Source organism: Perca fluviatilis, chromosome 13 (assembly GCF_010015445.1).
Source record: "Perca fluviatilis chromosome 13, GENO_Pfluv_1.0, whole genome shotgun sequence".
Lineage (NCBI taxonomy): Eukaryota > Metazoa > Chordata > Actinopteri > Perciformes > Percidae > Perca > Perca fluviatilis.
In genome coordinates this window covers 37968747-37987905 of record NC_053124.1, presented here as the reverse complement: position 1 = coordinate 37987905, position 19159 = coordinate 37968747, and the positions used below count along the sequence as shown (strand labels likewise).

Sequence of the window (19159 nt, the reverse complement as noted above, 5' to 3'; positions counted from 1 at the left end):
AACTAACAAGATGGCGTCTAGCAGAAACGTGTGTTAGCAGAAAGAGGTAAAATGTGTAAAATCCAGATGCTGAGAGCGTTGGTGGAGCAGCGACTAACTGCGGCTGCTGAAGAGATATTTGGGCTGTTTGAAAGAACGATAGCAGAGTACGAGGAGGAACTTTGTCGTTCAAAAGAGGAGAACGAGCGACAACGGGAGCTACTGGACGCTGTTTACAACCCTCAGCTTCGGCTACACAGAGCAGGTTTGGTCATTAAACCTTCAGTTGATCTTTCTCTCCTTCCTGGGATCTCTTCTCTCAGCGACGATATGACGATAGGACGTATGGAAATAATCATTTGTTCATAAGATCTATTGTAATCTAAGCTCTTTAACAGGTCTAAGCCAAACCCACCAGACTCCATGTAAATAATCAGGACTTTTATCATCGTAAAACACACTGCATTCAAAGTGGACAGAAACTAAATAAAACTACCAAAATCCGTCTTGGTTCATCTTTCCACTGTTCCAACAATCACCACTCTGGTTTGGTTGAAATAAACCCTTACCCAGCTAACAATTTATTTAAAATGTGTTATTGGCCATATAAACACATACTGTACAATAGAGACAACAATATACATATAGGCACATATCAACGCACTATACAAAAAATACAACTATACAAATAAGACCTAATATCAATAAAAGTACACATGGAGTGGGATGTAGAGTGCAAAGTAATAGTGCAAATGTATTGTGCCAGATGCATATTGGAATGATAAAGTATGTAATGTGTAGGTGAATGGCCAAAGTGGGGATGACCCCACTTATCAGCAGTTCAGGTTGATGTTGGACTCCCACTTCAGGTCCTGGGAAATGATGGAGCCCAGAAACTTGAATGAGTCCACCTTTGACACTGGGCTGTTGGATATTGTGGGGGGGGGGCAGCACTGTGGGGTCCTCCACGTCGACAGCAGTCAGCGCGGGGAAGTTTTTCTGGGATGCCACTAGAGTAGAAGTCAAAATGAAGCAAAGTTACAAATCAAATTAAAACCTCTTATCAGCCAAGCTAAGCATAATACTGATGAGAACAATAAAAGAACACCTGCCTCTCATTTCCGTCTCCATGGCCTCTGGGTGATGAGTTCTGCTGTTTACAACAACAAAAAAGTTAAAGGTATTGTGGATGATTTTCTTTTTCCTGGTGGATCATCAAGACTATTGGTCCTCCTAGCTGTCAATCATTCTGGTGCTATGTTTACGTAAGGCAGTTTTTCAGGTCAGGTAGTTTTCGCTTTCTGCGCATTAATACTTTCAGGTGTATATGTGTGGTGAGCTACGAGTGTCTACGAAAGATACGACAAGAAGAGAAAGGCCTCTGAAGAAAGAAACAAGACCGGAGTGTTTTTGGGAGAATGTTTCACACGCTGGCGTGCGCTAAAAGCACAGGTTGGGCTCTCCACTGATGCCTCAGTCGCCAAGTTTCTACTCGACAGGTAAAGTTTGGCGTGCTATTTGGAGAAATCCATTTAAAATCACTGCTAGTGAAAGTTGATGTAAGCTATGATTAGCGATGCTAGCCCTGGCACAGGTCACGCACCGCGCACACACGGTAAACATCTCAATTTGTGAAAAAGTGCAAATCTCCTTTCTGAAAGTAGCTCGTATGAGCCATGCCGACAGCAACTTGTAAACAGTGCACTCTCGTGCACACGTTTAATAGGCGTTCCCTCTCGGGAGCAGGTAGAGTGTTGCGCATGTGCATTTTTTTCAAAAAGTGGAGAGGGAAAATCGGGAAAATCCTCCACAATACCTTTTTAAGTTACTCTCAAGTTCCTTGTCGTGAAATTGTATTGAATTGGAAATGGAAAAATCAAAGCCACTGTACCTTCAACCGGGTCCCAAGATGAAGTGGCAGGCCGAGCTTGCGTTACAACAGACCCATCCAGCTCTGGGCGACCGGCTGGTTTCCTGTGTGGTGTTGACTCATCTAAAAAGAAAGTAGATATGAATATGGGTCAGTTCATTTATGGAAGGTTTCTTGCATTATTAAATAGGTATGCCCTTAGGACTGTATAGGTGCTTGTTACATAGTAGAGATGTTCACCTTGGAACACAACAGCACAGTATTGTAACCACTGAGGGGTGTGTGTCTCTTTGTGTGTGTGTGTGTGTGTGTGTGTGTGTGTGTGTGTGTGTGTGTGTGTGTGTGTGTGTGTGTGTGTGTGTGCGATCAAGTGTAGCTGAGTTGAGAAACATATCAGAACATCTGCACCCAAATTTGTCCTTGCATCGCCGTTAACGCCGCAATTTCAATGTCCCCTTTTTATCACGCTCCATATACATTCATACATATTATGTAAATGACAAGAAATAAGGTGTAGGTAAATACTTTTTATTTATTTATTTGAAGCACAATTATACTTTATATATATATATATATATATATATATATATATATATATATATATATATATATTTAATTAAATAAAAAAAAAAAAAAAAATTAAATACAATTATTTATTTATTTTTTAAAGTGCTTCACTGAGCTGCCAAACAAAAATCGTATCGCTGTATTTTTTGGCTGAATACACAATATATTCTGTGTTTTTTTACAAAGTGGGCTAAATGTTCAGTTTTAAGTCAAAGTACACTTTTCACAGTGGAGCTGCTCAGTGGCCAGCAGATCAGACTGTGGTTGTACTGGGCAGCTTCCAGGTATGAATGTGGAACTGTGCGAATGTGACAGGTCGTCGTTGCAAATGACAAATTATTCTCAATCGACTTACCTGGATAAATAATTTATATATATATATATATATATATATATATATATATATATATATATATATATTTTTTTTTTTTTTTTTTTATTCTAACAAATTGAATAGGTATTCACTTAGGACTGTATAGGTGATGGTTACATACAGTATAAGGATGTACTGCTTGGGGAAAGAAATAACACTGTCCATTAAGTTGCAAAAACTGACATCCACGACATCCATGTCATGTACATAGGAGAATGTCAACATTGTCCAACTACAACAGTCTTACTAGAAATATAAAGGTACAGCTAAACTATAATTAGGAAGCCATATGGTGATTAGATTAGCTCTGTATCAACAAAAGTCTCACCAAATCACAGTGAAAGACTCAAATAATGTCCAGATCAGACAAAATGTACTATTTAAAAAAAAAAAAAAAAAAGTGATTCTGACAAGTCTCTTGTTATGCGTCTTAATGTGGCTACATGTAACTTTCAGTTTGTGTTGATTCTAGTTGCCACTTTGGACACAAGTGGTAGTGTTTTTACCACATCTGCTGTCGTAAAGGTCTTTTCTTCACGGGGCTTTATTGCCCACTGTATTACTGAGTTAGCGTTACCAGGAGGTCGTATAGTTGTGATGAATGTTTTGCCCAGAGAGAAAATCATATTCATTTACAATAAGAGAATACGTTACAGATGCATTGTTGCATTTCAAGTGTTACTTACGGTAACTTAGCCTACTTACCTGAGGGCCTATTTGGGGTAGGTTTGGAATCCTATACAATCCTGTAATTGTCTCCATCTGTTGAAAGCCCCACTGAAGTTGACTTGCGTTTTCGCCTGTCGTCACGTTCCCTTTTATTAGGGCCCGAGCATCGACTGCAGCGAAGGCCCTATTGAAACTGAAGGTGTTATTCCTTCTTTCTTTCTTTCTTTCTTTCTTTCTTCCGGGAAATTACAGTTTTTCACGATCGCTATGACAATTTTTTCAATACTTTTAACAACTTTCCTAAACTCTTAACGCACCAACACACCTACAACACACGATTGGCAAAACAGTTAATTTCATGCTCAAAATCACACTTTGTAAACTAAACTCCAACACTGATTTTCAAAATACAATAATTCACTAACACAATACACTATGTTTACCAAAACAATACAATCATGTCTCAAAATCAAATACTTCTTCCACAACACTAACACATGTTCTCTCCCAACAGGAACATTTAGTCAATCATAGCACAATGTCATACAAAACACTAACATCAGATGGAATTACAGAAACTGCATTATTTTATGTGTCAGTCAGGTCTGCCCTTATACAACAGACACAAGTGATTGTATTGATCATATATTGTGTTTTGCACTGCAGTTTCTGTTGAAGCCTCTCTACATTTTTGTTTTGTTGGGTTTAGTACTTTTTTTTTGAAGATTATTTTTTGGGCTTTTCCGCCTTTTATTTGACAGGACTGCTAGTTGAGAAAGGGGAGAGAGAGAGACGGAAGACATGCAGGAAATCGTCACAAGTCAGATTTGAACTCTGGACCTCTGCGTCGAGGCACAAACCTCCAAGTATATGTGCGCCTGCTCTACCCGCTCACCAATTTGTTTCTTTTGCTGCAGAGATTCAATACAAAAAATGATTGACTCATCTCAGAGTAGCTTTATAGAATGTACGGTTTATGAAAAAAAGGAGACAGAGGCAGAATTGTCCTGGTACTCCTCTTCCTCTCCCTTGTGAAGGCATTTTTCTTATTTTCTGTGTTCATCTACAGTATATTGTTCAAATAGGTCCTCATTACTGTACTACCATATGATCATGCGATTGAAAGAACCTCAACACCTGATTGTGTTTCCTGGGAATCAGCTGTGATTGATCTATAACTTCAATTAGCTGTTTCTCAATAAATGCATGTATAAAATGCAGGGGATATATTTGTGTTTCAATTTACAATATGATCAGCTGTTCACTTTGACTTTAGCCTATAAGTTAGGTTTAGAACATGATGTTATCTGTTCTGACATACAGTGTGAAAGCATTTGGAAATTTGGCAGTAAAGATCCATTGTTTTGGTTTTGGTGGAGCTTGTGTGTAAAAGAAATTTAAGCATTTTAAATTAGTGTTAACTGTATGCATTTTGTGTCAAAGCAACACGAAATGTGTTAATTGTATAGCCTACACAGACGGATGTTGTGCTAACTGTGTTAAGAGTTTAGGAAAGTTGTTAAAAGTATTGAAAAAAGTGTCATAGCGATCGTAAAAAAACGTAATTGCCTTTTGAGGTGCTTAACATACTCAAAAACTCACCAAAAATAGCAGTTGCATCTATCCGCTGAAGATGAAAATTTATTAAAAGAAAAACTTTTTGTCATAGGCTGTGGCGGGGCGGCCATTTTGTGCGTTTCGCCATCGAAACAGGAAGTGGGTGTAACTTTATTGTACATTGACCAACTGGCTCGAAACTTTTCAGGATTCATAAGAGTCCGACCCTGAGGACAAATAAAGGCCGATATTTACTTAAAGTCATAGCGCCCCCCTAGTGGCAACAGGAAGTAGGCCTAAGAGTCAAGGTGCTATACTTTAACGAACTCCTCCTGGAGATTTCATCCGATGGACTTCAAACTTGGTCTGGACCATCCCAACACCTTAACGATGAAAAGTTATTAAAAGAAAAACTTTTCATCCAACGGTGTGGGCATGGCGGCCATTCTCAACATTTATCGATGAATAAAGAAATTGTTGTAACTTTAGTGGACATTGTCCAATTTGGCCGAAATTTCTCACGATGGACAAGGGTCCAGGCCGGAGGACACCTGCAGGCCAGAATTTACTTTTGGTGATAGCGCCCCCCGCTGGCAACAGGAAATCTGCCTTATATGACAAACATCATCCGATTTACACGAAACTTAGAATGTGTGGTCTACATGTGATACTGAGCCACCCTCTATACTTTAACCACGCCCACGTACTCAGGCCACGCCCACTTTCATAACATTTTAACCATTTAAGGTGGAGTCTTGTGTGAGGTGTCATTGAACTCAGCAGAGAGTTCCTTCTTCATTGTTGATGGTTTGGCCAGTCCCCTATGCTTAAGCCACGCCCATTCATAACATTTGACCTGTTTTATAGACCCTTGTGTGAGGTATCATTGAACTCAGCAGAGAGTTTCTTTTTGAGTGGTGATGGTTTGACCCGCCCCCTCTGCTGTAGCCCCGCCCCCTTTCATAACTGGTGACCCGTTTAAGGTATATGCTGTGTTCATGCCACCTGGGAATATCTTACCCTAACCATAACCAATCCCACTCCTCTTGCCTAAACATAACCAATCCAACCAGAGCAGGCAGCGAGTACTAGCCATTCAGAGGGAGAGTATGGTAGGTTCTTCCCCTACCACCCTGCAAAAAAATATTTTGCGAAGTCGGGATCGGATGCATGTTCTTCTTCTGTTATATTGGCGTTTGGCATAACAACTTGTTGCGTGACTGCCACCAACTGTTGGGCGTAGCCTAGAGCATCAGGCTGCAATAACAAAGATTTGCTGCCATTTTCTTATTCGAGCATAGAAACAGCACATGGACAGGCATTTGTGTTATCTACAGGACAACGACCTGAAAGGAAAAGGATAAGGTGTTTTTTTTATACATAGGCCTATTTATGAATAATTTGAAACATGTTATGTCTGTGTATGTTTCTTGGCAGAGGTGTTTGTCCACAATACACAGTTTATGGTCATTGAAATATTTTCAGTGAACCAAAGTCGCTTACATCAAACGTCAGTTGTCAACAACGCGTCACCAACTGGGAAACTGTTAGCAAAATCTAGCCCGAGTTTCCCACCTCTGATTCCCACAAGAAGTGACGTGAATGATGACGTTTTCACTGGGAAAATATTTGAGGTCTTATGTGAGGTATCAGTGAACTCAGCAGAGACTTCCTTTTTTATCGGTAAAGGTTTGCCCTGACCCCTATGCTTTGGCCACGCCCCATTTCACAGCTAACGAACTGTATGACGTAGAGTCTTGTGTGAGGTATCATTGAACTCAGCAGTGAGTTCCCTTTTCATTGGTGAAGTACAGTGCCGGGCAGATGCACCGTCGCAAGGAGCGGCGTCCGCCAGTAACCCCCGACGCTCGTAGAGGCGCGAGGGCCCGTCCAACGCTGCTTGCAGCTTTAATCTTTTAGTTGTTCTTCACTTAATCACCTTCTTTTCTGTGATGGTCTTGCCCCAGTATCAGCCATAACTACAGCAGATAACTTCTGAATAGTGCTGTCAAACGATTAAAATATTTAATCGCGATTAATCGCATTAATGTCATAGTTAACTGGCAATTAATCGCAAATTTTTATCTATTTTAAATGTCCCTTGATTTCTTTTTGTCCCATTATTTTTTTTTCTCATTTTAATGCTCTTATCAACATGATACGATACTTTTAAAACGGTGCCTGAACATGAAAGATGTGTATGTGTGTGTGTGTGTGTGTGTGTGTGTGTGTATATATATATATATATATATATATATATATATATAGTAGCACCTTGTTCAATTGTATTTGTCTGTTCTGTATGTTCAAAAATATAAAACAATAAAAAGTTGATCTAAAAAAGGACAACCCCTGGATGGGAAAAGGGTATTTTACAATTACAGTGAATGCACCACGAGGCTGGCGAAGTGAGTAACATAACATCATGACTGTGTTTTTCAGACAACGGCAGCTACAGTCCGGTGTTGGAGTCCTCTCCAGTGAAATACAGACACACTTTACACCGTTTAGCTGTAAACATTTTAACCGTGTTTAATCCAGCTGCTAGCTAACGGTAGGCTAACGTTACCTGCTGCTAAGTGTAGTGTTGACTGGCCTCCTGTGCGGCAATGTTTCAGTTCCCTCTAACGTCCGTTTTTGGAGCATCAGAGAGAAGCGCAGGCATTTCAGTGGCACCTAAATAAGGCACCGAAATCCGCGTTGCTGTTCAGTCCGGTAGATAACGGTCGTTAAGGCACCGGTGCCGTATTAGCACTGGGTCTCGGACCCCATTCAAAACAGCAATTTTCGTCGAAAAGCGACTAGTTTGCAGGTATGTACTACTCTTTAGCTGGCTCGCAAACAAGTGTGTGCAGCGTGCATGTTGTTTTGTTTCTGGTCTAGCTAGATCCGGTGTGGTGTTGTAGTTTTTCTAACGTTACTAGTTGTTGCAACAGCATGTGAAAAAAAACTACAAAGTTTGGTGGGCCAAAAAGAATTATCTCGCGATAAACAAATTGACGCCGTTAAAATGGGTTTGCGTTAATAACGCGTTTAACTGACAGCACTACTTCTGAAATAACATGAAAATACAACTACGCCTAGCCTATAAAAATAAATCTTCTGCTACCTTTCACCTGGCTGGATACGCTAACACAGGCTTTTCCGTGACCCTTCAGAATGTATTACTGTTGCCCCGTCTACCTGCCATAAATCATTCTATGACTACGATGGAAAAATCAAACCCGAGCAACGGCACTAATAAAAACTACCTAAAAATAGCGTTGTTTTCACGGTTAGTCTCGTTTGCTGTTACAGCTCATTTAAGATTATAATAGGAAAAATGACAGTTACGGAAACACTAAAAGTTGCATGTAGTCACTATAATTACCGACTGCGCCACTTTGTGCTCAACAGCGCAGTTGAATTATTTCACTACAATAGGGCCCTAATATGTCAGTCAACAGCCTTTCCAACAGTTTTCGCAGGCTGAAATGGAAGACTAGTAGTGTAGATGTAACCTAAGTAACTGACTGAACAACCAGTATATCTTTTATAACAATTACATTCCAGGTGATAAAATACAGTTCTACAACATTTCCCTGTATGTGTTTCCTGCAGATGTTGAGCAGCTGTCGGTGGTTAAAGGAAAGGTTCCCCCTGAGCAGCAGGAGTGTAGCTCCAGTGTGGACCAGCAGGAGCCAGAGCCCCCCCCACACATTAAAGACAAACAGGAGGAACTGTGGTGCAGCCGGGAGGGAGATCAGCTTCAAGGGCTGGAGGAGGCTGATATCACCAAGTTCCCATTCACTCCTGTCCCTGTGAAGAGTGAAGATGATGAAGAGGAAGCTCAGTCCTCACAGCTTCATCAGAGACAAACTCAACACATGGAAACAGAAGCTGATGGAGAGGACTGTGGAGGACCAGAACCAGCCAGGAACTCACATCCACTTCTACAACCAGAGACTGAAGACCAGACTGGAGACTCATCTGAACCTGAGAATGATGACAGTGCTGATTGGAAGGAGACCAGAGAACCTCAGTCAGCTTTAAACTCTCTGAAACATGATTCAAGATGTAAGAAAACATTCAGCTGCTCTGAGTGTGGTAAAGCTTTTACTGAAGGGGGACACCTGAAGAGACACATGATAACTCACACAGGAGAGAAGCCTTTTAGCTTCTCAGATTTTACTAAATATTTTAGACCGAGAGGAAGTTTACAAAAACACATGAAAATCTACACAGGAGAAAAACCTTTTATCTGCTCAGTTTGTAAAAAAATGTTTATACACAGTGGAGCTTTATGGTCACACATGAGAATCCACACAGGAGAGAAACCTGTCAGCTGCTCAGTCTGTAAAAAATCTTTTATGCACAATGGAGCTTTACGGTCACACCTGAGAATCCACATAGGAGAGAAACGATTCAGCTGCAGTGTTTGTAACAAAAGATTTGCCCAGAGTTCTGATGTCAGCACACATAAATGTGTTGGTCCGATGGAAACAGAAGCTGATGGAGAGGACTGTGGAGGACCAGAACCAGCCAGGAACTCACATCCACTTTAACAACCAGAGACTGAAGACCAGACTGGAGGCTCTTCTGAACCTGAGACTGGTGAAATGGAATAACGTTTGTGCCTTTTAAGTAGGGTTGGGTGTATATATATATATATATATATATATATATATATATATATATATATATATATATATATATAGTGCCACTTCATCGTGTTTATTTATCTTGATTATTATATTTTACTATTTAACCCTTGTGTTGTCTTCCCGTCGCCCATGCAACTTGTCCTCCCAGGTAAAAACGTATTACCACTAGTTTTACACTTTTTTTTGGAATTGCTAATCAATAAACCTGAATTATATGCAATGATACCTAATTTTTGAGTTTAAAAAAGCTGAAATCATGAATTATTTTGACAAATACTGTTTTGAAACCATTACATTTTTTTCCAAATGCTATAAAAGATTTTAATATAACAACCAAATTCCTGATCCTTAACTTTACTTGCAAAAGCGTCTGTGTCATATTTGGGCAATTTTCTTGAAAGAAACCCAATTTTCTGATGTAGAAACTTTGACTTTCAAATTTGACCCAAGGACAACATGAGGGTTACATTTTATATTTCTGTTTGTCTGTGATGTAACTGTCATTATTGAGAGCTGCTAAACTGTGTTTCGTTGTTGAAAACAATGACAATAAAGATCTATTCTATTACGAACCTGTGTTCACGTTCACTATTATGAGCGATCCTTTCACCCCCGTAGTCATCAAAGTAAATATCGGAGCCGTTCTTCAACAAGCCACATGTCTCCAGAACATTCTGACACTAAAATAAATTATTAAAATATATTTTCATCCATCTGCACGATGTTCACTACACGTTCGAACGAGGCCACGCCCCTTTAGGAGACAGGAAGTGTGTACAGTTTCATACCGTTGGCACTGCTTGAAATTCACTATACTACTATATTTAGAGGATCTTTGCTTTTACATCTTTAATTACAATTATCAAAATGTTGTCAATCTGTCGTTTCTCAATATGCAACCTTACAACCCTACAGCAGAAAACACTGTCAAAATCAATCAATGGATCAAGTTACTATTCCATCATTTCCTTAATGAAATAATGTGTTCATGTATTCATTCTGTTACTGATATTTTAACTAGATATCTGATTCTAGCAGCGTTACAGCTGTAACATTATTTATTTAAATGTTTAAGTGTAAGGTATTGCAATAGGTCAATAAACCTCATTAATATTAACTTATACCTACTTTCTGAGGTTAAAAAAGCACAAATTATGAATTACTTTGACTAACAATTGAAATCAGAGCATGTGGAGTGGATCACAGACTGGTATATTGACATTTATTTATTGAAGAGGAATAACCCCTTGAGATGAACCATCTCGTTTTCGAGGGGGTCCTCGAGTCCGGGTACAGAAATTGACTTTGACCTTACAGCGGCAGTCAAACAGAGAAAAAAAAAACAACAATAAAAAACAACAACTTACTTTACGATAATGGTAAGTGCCTCAACAAAGTAAACACATGAAATATATATGTACCGAAACACACATCTAGACACCAGTAAACACGTATGCACACATAAATGTAAGGGATAAATGTACCATGTTTAAAATAGGTTTCAATTAGTCCCGTTTAAGGGTATCAACTCTATCAGTGGTAACCACTGTAAAGCAGTAATGAAGTAGTGGCCACCAATAACGCTCCAGCATATGTCAACGTTTGGTCAGGAAACTGTTTTGAAACCATTTTAATTTATTTTCAAATGCTATAAAGTTGAATAAAATCCCTACAATTCAATGAATAATGATAAATCCTTAATGTTATTTGCAAAAAGCATTGTATGGAATCATCCATGAATCATCCAGAAACTTTGAAAACGGGTAAAATTTGACCCGAGGACAACAGGAGGGTTAAGAGGAAATTACAATAAACCGTAGAGCTTTTATTGTGAAAAGCGGAAGTGGATAAAGTGTAGTATTGCCTGTGTTGTGGTTGAATAAAGTGAGTGTTAGTACCGGCTTTGGACGCCCGTGTTTCTTTATTTTAGTCAAACCTGAGTCTAGGCAACAGAAGAAACCCTCGGTTAGTAAACAAACATATGACCGGAAGTTGTTGGTACGACCCGTAATACCGTCCGTCCCCGGAACTAACGTTAACCGTTTGTGTGACACATCGTGGTGAGGACGGCGGAGCAAAAGGCGTCAGTGTTTAGTTTCTTAAGAAGAAAGAAAGGTCCCAAACTGCTGGATGTGGTTTTAAAAGCTGAAACGAAGCTACACCGAGCGGGTTTGTTTTCTTTTTTAATGTCGCAGGGAGTCGGTGCTAAAGCTAAGGTTAGCCGCTAGCAGCTAGCTCCTGCTAAGCTAACGTGTTGTTGTATTTCCTGAAACAGGTCGGGGAGAAGAGGAGCAGAGCCGCGAGGAACTTTAACATGAAGTCTGAGAGGAAGCTGTCAGCGGACCAGGGGACAGGTGGGACACATTTACATCTGAAATATATATACAAGCTATGTGTCTATACATGGATATAGAAGCTATGTGTGTATACATGGATATAGAAGCTATGTGTGTACATGTATATAGAAGCTATGTGTGTACATGTATATGGAAGCTATGTGTGTACATGTATATAGAAGCTATGTGTGTACATGTATATAGAAGCTATGTGTGTATACATGTATATAGAAGCTGTTTCCATTGCTGGTAAAAGTGAATATTCCACTGATGCAATGTATGTCTTTTGCAACAAAAATGTGTGTGCGTGCGTGCGCAGGGCACCAGACTAACTGTTTTTTACTAGGAGCGTTGTAGCCCCTAACTAAAATTTTTAGGGGCACAGGCAGAAAATGTGGCAGTGTTTCCCATACATTGATATATTTGTGGTGGCCCGCCACACAATCAATGTTGGCCGCCACACATACTGTCGTATATGCTCTCACTCACTCACTCACTCACTTGCTCACATAGACACACACACACACACACACACACAAAAACACAACAGACCCTACTCCTCCTTGCAGATTAATTAATGCCACTGATTATTCTACACACTCCAATACAGTAATGTAGGTGGTGGTATGAGCCTTAAAGGTCCCATGGCATAAAAATGTCACTTTATGAGTTTTTTTAACATTAATATGAGTTCCCCCAGCCTGCCTATGGTCCCCCAGTGGCTAGAAATGGTGATAGGTGTAAACTGAGCCCTGGGTATCCTGCTCTGCCTTAGAGAAAATGAAAGCTCAGATGAGCCGTTTTGGAATCTGCTTGTTATGAGGTCATAACAAGCAAGGTTACCTCCCCTTTCTCTGCTTTGCCCGCCCAGAGAATTTGGCCCACCCATGAGAGAGAGGCATCATGGCTTTCAAACGAGCAAAGTGGCAGTTGGTCAAGGCCACACCCCCACCCTCCACCTTGCCACTCTCACTCTCCTCCTCAATAGCTTCAGACACAGAAATGGCACATACTAAGCTCATTGTAGGACTGGCTCTAGTGGCTGTAGTTCTGCACCAAAGCTGAATTTCGGGAAAGAGACTTCAGATACAGTATTAGGGGACCACTAAGGTCTATATAAAAGAGACTTCAGATACAGTATTAGGGGACCACTAAGGCCTATATAAAAGAGACTTCAGATACAGTATTAGGGGACCACTAAGGCCTATATAAAAGAGACTTCAGATACAGTATTAGGGGACCACTAAGGTCTATATAAAAGAGACTCCAGATACAGTATTAGAGGACCACTAAGGCCTATATAAAAGAGACTCCAGATACAGTATTAGGGGACCACTAAGGCCTATATAAAAGAGACTTCAGATACAGTATTAGGGGACCACTAAGGCCTATATAAAAGAGACTTCAGATACAGTATTAGGGGACCACTAAGGCCTATATAAAAGCATCCAAAGAGCACCATGTCATGGGACCTTTAAACTTGGTTTGCGATCCACTAATTAACACACAGAAGATGTTGCTTTTTCCGACATCAATCTTTTCCCCTGCAGAGAAGACGGCCAGAGTTTAATGGTTAGTATTATGAAGTTATTACCGGTATTTATTCAGGGTGTATCCTGCATAGAGAAAGATTAGGCGGCCCCTAAAGAGGTTTTAGCCAGAGCCAGAGGAATATTACAGGTGCCAAAACGTCTGATTTTTCAGCTACCAGCGTTTGCAGAGTCAGACTGTATCGGACTCTCCAGGTGACCATGCTGCTCTGGGGACCGGTGACCGGCCGGCGCTCCGGCTGCTGTCGCACCTGCGCGGCCGCGCTGCCGTCTATCAGTATTTAATTGACTAATTGAAATTCACCTGTAAAAAATAAAAACGTCTCATATGTCACGTTAAATACTTTTCCCCGTCTTTTGGTACAGTTCATTTTAACACCTGATGCGAGCCATCTGAGAGTAGCCTACACATGAAACTCAAAGTTTTGCGTGCATAGTGGCATTGCCCTGACATCCTGAATATGTAGAAACGTCGTCTCGCTCCGCCTCTCTGCTGAGGCCTGGTCACGTAACAGCAGCAGTTAAACTGTATTTCACACTATGATGGTTACATTTGCAACAATCTGCGGTTCATGCCTGCCGAACTGAAGGGGCAGTCTGTTACTTTACATCAACGACAATTTATTTATCAAATTTTCAAAGTACAAAACATTACACTTCATAATGTTTTTGTATTCATAACACTATTGTATTTTTGTACAAATAAGCTACAACAGTAATAACACCTTACGTAAGTCAATCCTAAATCCTCCTAAATCTTTCAACTGAGGAGCAAAACGTGCTCCTTGGGAAAAAGATACGGTTGTGCCCTGTTCATATTAATCAAATGAACCTGACTTTGTTGTTAAGTGTAGTCAGATGCAAAAGCCCCCTTCCCTTACTGCATTATACCATTCCATTTAAAATTTTGAATTGTTACCTGCAGAATTTTGTATAAAAATATTTGCAGTACAATTAATATAAGAAGTCTGCACCTCTTTCCACATGTGCACCCCCCACCCCGGGTCAGCTACCACCACAAATACAATCTAATTCTGTGGGAAACACTGTTTAGGGGCAACTTATATCAACCTGCAAAGCAATTTTTCACATTTCCCCCATTTTAATGACAAATGCTTTGGTAATAAATACAGAAACTACAATGTGCTGTTTTATTTTAGTTCACAGTCACATTTTAATTGAATGGTGCTTAACAAATGCACATTCAGAAATGTAAACAAAGTATTATTATTGTCAGTGTACTGTATTATTGCCTCATACAGGCTCTCCCTTTCTCCTATGTCTCTTTTCTGAATCATCATCCGACTGTGACACTGTCGACTCTGGCACTAGCACACCAGCCGCAGGTCGGAAGAACGAGTCAATAGTTTGCTTGTTCATTGTTCACTGGTTGCACATGTGCGACTGGATTTAAAATTCAGTCACACTCTCTCGAATTTTGGTCGCAAAATGTCTGGAACCCTGGTGTGTGTCTGTGTGTCTGTGTGTGAGACACTGTTTCTGCCGCTGTGTACGTGAACTATCACGCGGCACGTGTGTGCCAAAGACAAAGAGTGGACGTCTGTCCCGTGCGTCGGTTCCCTGGATGTAGAATAATAACGGTCTGATCATTGTCCAGATGCCCTCCCATTGTTTTTACGTTCATATGCGTAGGCGTTGCGCAAAAACAGTTGGGCGCTGCGCCTAAGCAATGAATTAAATTTGAGGAACCGTATTCTTAAAATTGTTGCTGAATAATTTTCAGTGTTGGATTTTGCCACGTTTAATGGAATTGTAGATATTAGTGTACAAATATTCACACTGTCTGTGTTTCAGCTTTACCTCCAGATGTTCTGGAAGTGATTGTTGGTGAAGAGGAGCAGCAGGAGTGTAGCTCCAGTGTGGACCAGCAGGAGCCAGAGTCCCCCCCACACATTAAAGAGGAACAGGAGGAACTGTGGAGCAGTCAGGAGGGAGAGCAGCTTCAAGGGCTGGAGGAGGCTGATATCACCAAGTTCCCATTCATTCCTGTCCCTGTGAAGAGTGAAGATGATGAAGAGGAAGCTCAGTCCTCACAGCTTCATCAGAGACAAACTCAACACATGGAAACAGAAGCTGATGGAGAGGACTGTGGAGGACCAGAACCAGCCAGGAACTCACATCTGCATCCACTTTTACAACCAGAGACTGAAGACAAGTCTGGAATCTTCTCTGAACCTGAGACTGATGACAGTGCTGATTGGAAGGAGACCAGAGAACCTCAGTCAGCTTTAAACTCTCTGAAACATGATTCAAGACATAAGAAAACATTCAGCTGCTCGGAGTGTGGGAGGAGATTTGGCCAAACTGGAAATCTGAAGAGACACATGAGAACTCATACAGGTGAAAAACCTTTTAGCTGCTTATTCTGTAAGAAATATTTTACACAGAGTGGACATTTACAAAAACACATGAGAATCCACACAGGAGAGAAGCCTTTTAGCTGCTCTGAGTGTGGTAAAGCTTTCAATGATAGTGGAACCCTGAAGAACCACATGAGAACTCACACAGGAGAAAAACCTTTCAGCTGCTCGGTCTGTAAGAAATCTTTTACACAGAGAGAAAGTTTACGGTCACACATGACAGCCCACACAGGAGAGAAAAGATTCAGCTGCAGTGTTTGTAACAAAAGATTTGCCTGGCGTTCTGATGTCAAAACACATAAATGTGTTGGTCCAATGGAAACAGAAGCTGATGGAGAGGACCGTGGAGGACCAGAACCAGCCAGGAACTCACATCCACTTTTACAACCAGAAACTGAAGACCAGACTGGAGACTCTTCTGAACCTGAGACTGGTGACATGGAATAATGTTTGTGCCGTTAAATTTTTTGTTATAAAAGAACGTTGAAAACAGTGACAAAAACGTAGGGAAAAGCTCGAAAAAAGTTGGGGAAAGCGACAAAAGAGTGTTCAACAATTAGGGTTGCCCGATGGCCCGGGACAAGCAAAACGTCACATTGGGCAAGTAACTACAGTGCCTTGCGAAAGTATTCGGCCCCCTTGAACTTTTCGACCTTTTGCCACATTTCAGGCCTCAAACATAAAGATATAAAACTGTAATTTTTTGTGAAGAATCAACAACAAGTGGGACACAATCATGAAGTGGAACAAAATTTATTGGATATTTCAAACCTTTTAAACAAATAAAAAACTGAAATATTGGGCGGCAAAATTATTCAGCCCCCTTAAGTTAATACTTTGTAGCGCCACCTTTTGCTGCGATTACAGCTGTAAGTCGCTTGGGGTATGTCTCTATCAGTTTTCACATCGAGAGACTGACATCTTTGCCCATTCCTCCTTGCAAAACAGCTCGAGCTCAGTGAGGTTGGATGGAGAGCGTTTGTGAACAGCAGTTTTCAGTTCTTTCCACAGATTCTCGATTGGATTCAGGTCTGGACTTTGACTTGGCCATTCTAACACCTGGATATGTTTATTTGTGAACCATTCCATTGTAGATTTTGCTTTATGTTTTGGATCATTGTCTTGTTGGAAGACAAATCTCCGTCCCAGTCTCAGGTCTTTTGCAGACTCCATCAGGTTTTCTTCCAGAATGGTCCTGTATTTGGCTCCATCCATCTTCCCATCAATTTTAACCATCTTCCCTGTCCCTGCTGAAGAAAAGCAGGCCCAAACCATGATGCTGCCACCACCATGTTTGACAGTGAGGATGGTGTGTTCAGGGTGATGAGCTGTGTTGCTTTTACGCCAAACATAACGTTTTGCATTGTTGCCAAAAAGTTCGATTTTGGTTTCATCTGACCACAGCACCTTCTTCCACATGTTTGGTGTGTCTCCCAGGTGGCTTTTGGCAAACTTTAAACGACACTTTTTATGGATATCTTTAAGAAATGGCTTTCTTCTTGCCACTCTTCCATAAAGGCCAGATTTGTGTGTGTATACTTTTAACTGATTGTTGTCCTATGGACAGAGTCTCCCACCTCAGCTGTAGATCTCTGCAGTTCATCCAGAGTGATCATGGGCCTCTTGGCTGCATCTCTGATCAGTCTTCTCATTGTATGAGCTGAAAGTTTAGAGGGACGGCCGGGTCTTCGTAGATTTGTAGTGGTCTGATACTCCTTCCATTTCAATATTATCGCTTGCACAGTGCTCCTTGGGATGTTTAAAGCTTGGGAAATCTTTTTGTATCCAAATCCGGCTTTAAACTTCTCCCACAACAGTATCTCGGACCTGCCTGGTGTGTTCCTTGTTCTTCATGATGCTCTCTGCGCTTACACGGACCTCTGAGAGCATCACAGAGCAGGTGCATTTATACGGAGACTTGATTACACACAGCTGGATTCTATTTATCATCATTAGTCATTTAGGTCAACATTGGATCATTCAGAGATCCTCACTGAACTTCTGGAGAGAGTTTGCTGCACTGAAAGTAAAGGGGCTGAATAATTTTGCACGCCCACTTTTTCAGTTTTTTATTTGTTAAAAAAGTTTGAAATAGCCAATGAATTTCGTTCCACTTCATAATTGGGACCCACTTGTTGTTGATTCTTCACAAAAAATTACAGTTTTATATCTTTATGTTTGAGGCCTGAAATGTGGCAAAAGGTCGAAAAGTTCAAGGGGGCCGAATACTTTTGCAAGGCACTGTATAGCAACATGCTTGCCCGTTCGGGCATCATCGTATTGTAACTAACGTTATCGTTGTCTTGCTACCGTCGGAGAATGCTTGTTGATGATTTGATTTGAATGTGCTTTTGTCAAATAAAAAATGTAGTTGGAGCTTGATGCTTTTTAAGATTTGTACACTTTTAATGCTTTCAATGTTTGACTTTTTTTTAGAATTTATTTTGACATTTTGATTTTTTATGTTTTTTTGCTGGTTTTTTCTTTCCGAAGTTTAACATTTTTGACGATTTTTCCAATGCTTTTTTTGGACAGTTGTTTCCCCTTGGAAAAAAAAATTGTATAGGGGCCAGTAAACATGTACGTAGGGTAAGTAGAATATTTTTTTACTTGCCCAACCGGACAAGTGTAAAAAAATGAAAATATTGAGAAAAATGTCTAAAAATGTTTTAAAAAGCGGAAAACTGTCAAAGTTCTAATTTTAATTTTATGACCCAGAGAAATGAAAAGTTGAGGGTTCTAACCTGGTGGAGTGGGCGCCCATGTATAGTGAGGCATGGGACGGTATGGATTTCTTTCTACCGTGGTTGAAAAGCAAGAAATTCCCGCAGTAGCGCGTATATTGCAACCCCCTTACAAGAGTAGCATAAGTTAGAGTGAGATTGGCAGGGTGCCTTAAGTGTAGGGCTGCTCCCTCTTAGTCGATTAGTCGACTAATCGGCCATTTTGGTGTTAGTCAACTTAGATCTCTTTACTCCATTAGTCATGTCTGATGCTGTTTTCATGCTGAATGACTTATTTCCAAGAAAGGTACGAGCACATCTCTGGTAAACACAAGAATTAAAGTGGTGCTTTTGCACGACTCTTTGTGGAGAAACTCAGATTTACAGATCTGTCGATTAAATCAACTAATCAATTAGTCGAAACAATTGAATGAGTGTTAGTCGACTAAGAATTTCTTCAATGGAGCACAGCCCTACTTAAGTGAGTGACGTCAGGAGAGCGAGTGGTAAC

The 19159-nt window shown here is 40.5% G+C and overlaps 1 long non-coding RNA gene across 2 annotated transcripts; it reads left to right on the top strand.

The window, feature by feature from the left end:
- The first annotated feature begins 207 nt into the window (after nucleotides 1-207).
- On the top strand, nucleotides 208-15496 carry LOC120571084. 2 transcript variants are annotated; one of them, XR_005641175.1, is made up of 3 exons: nucleotides 208-244; nucleotides 11934-12012; nucleotides 15360-15496. It is a non-coding gene; the product is annotated as an uncharacterized LOC120571084 (long non-coding RNA). The 2 variants fall into 2 exon arrangements; XR_005641174.1 differs by lacking the exon at nucleotides 208-244 and adding an exon at nucleotides 11557-11827.
- The last annotated feature ends 3663 nt before the right edge of the window (nucleotides 15497-19159 follow it).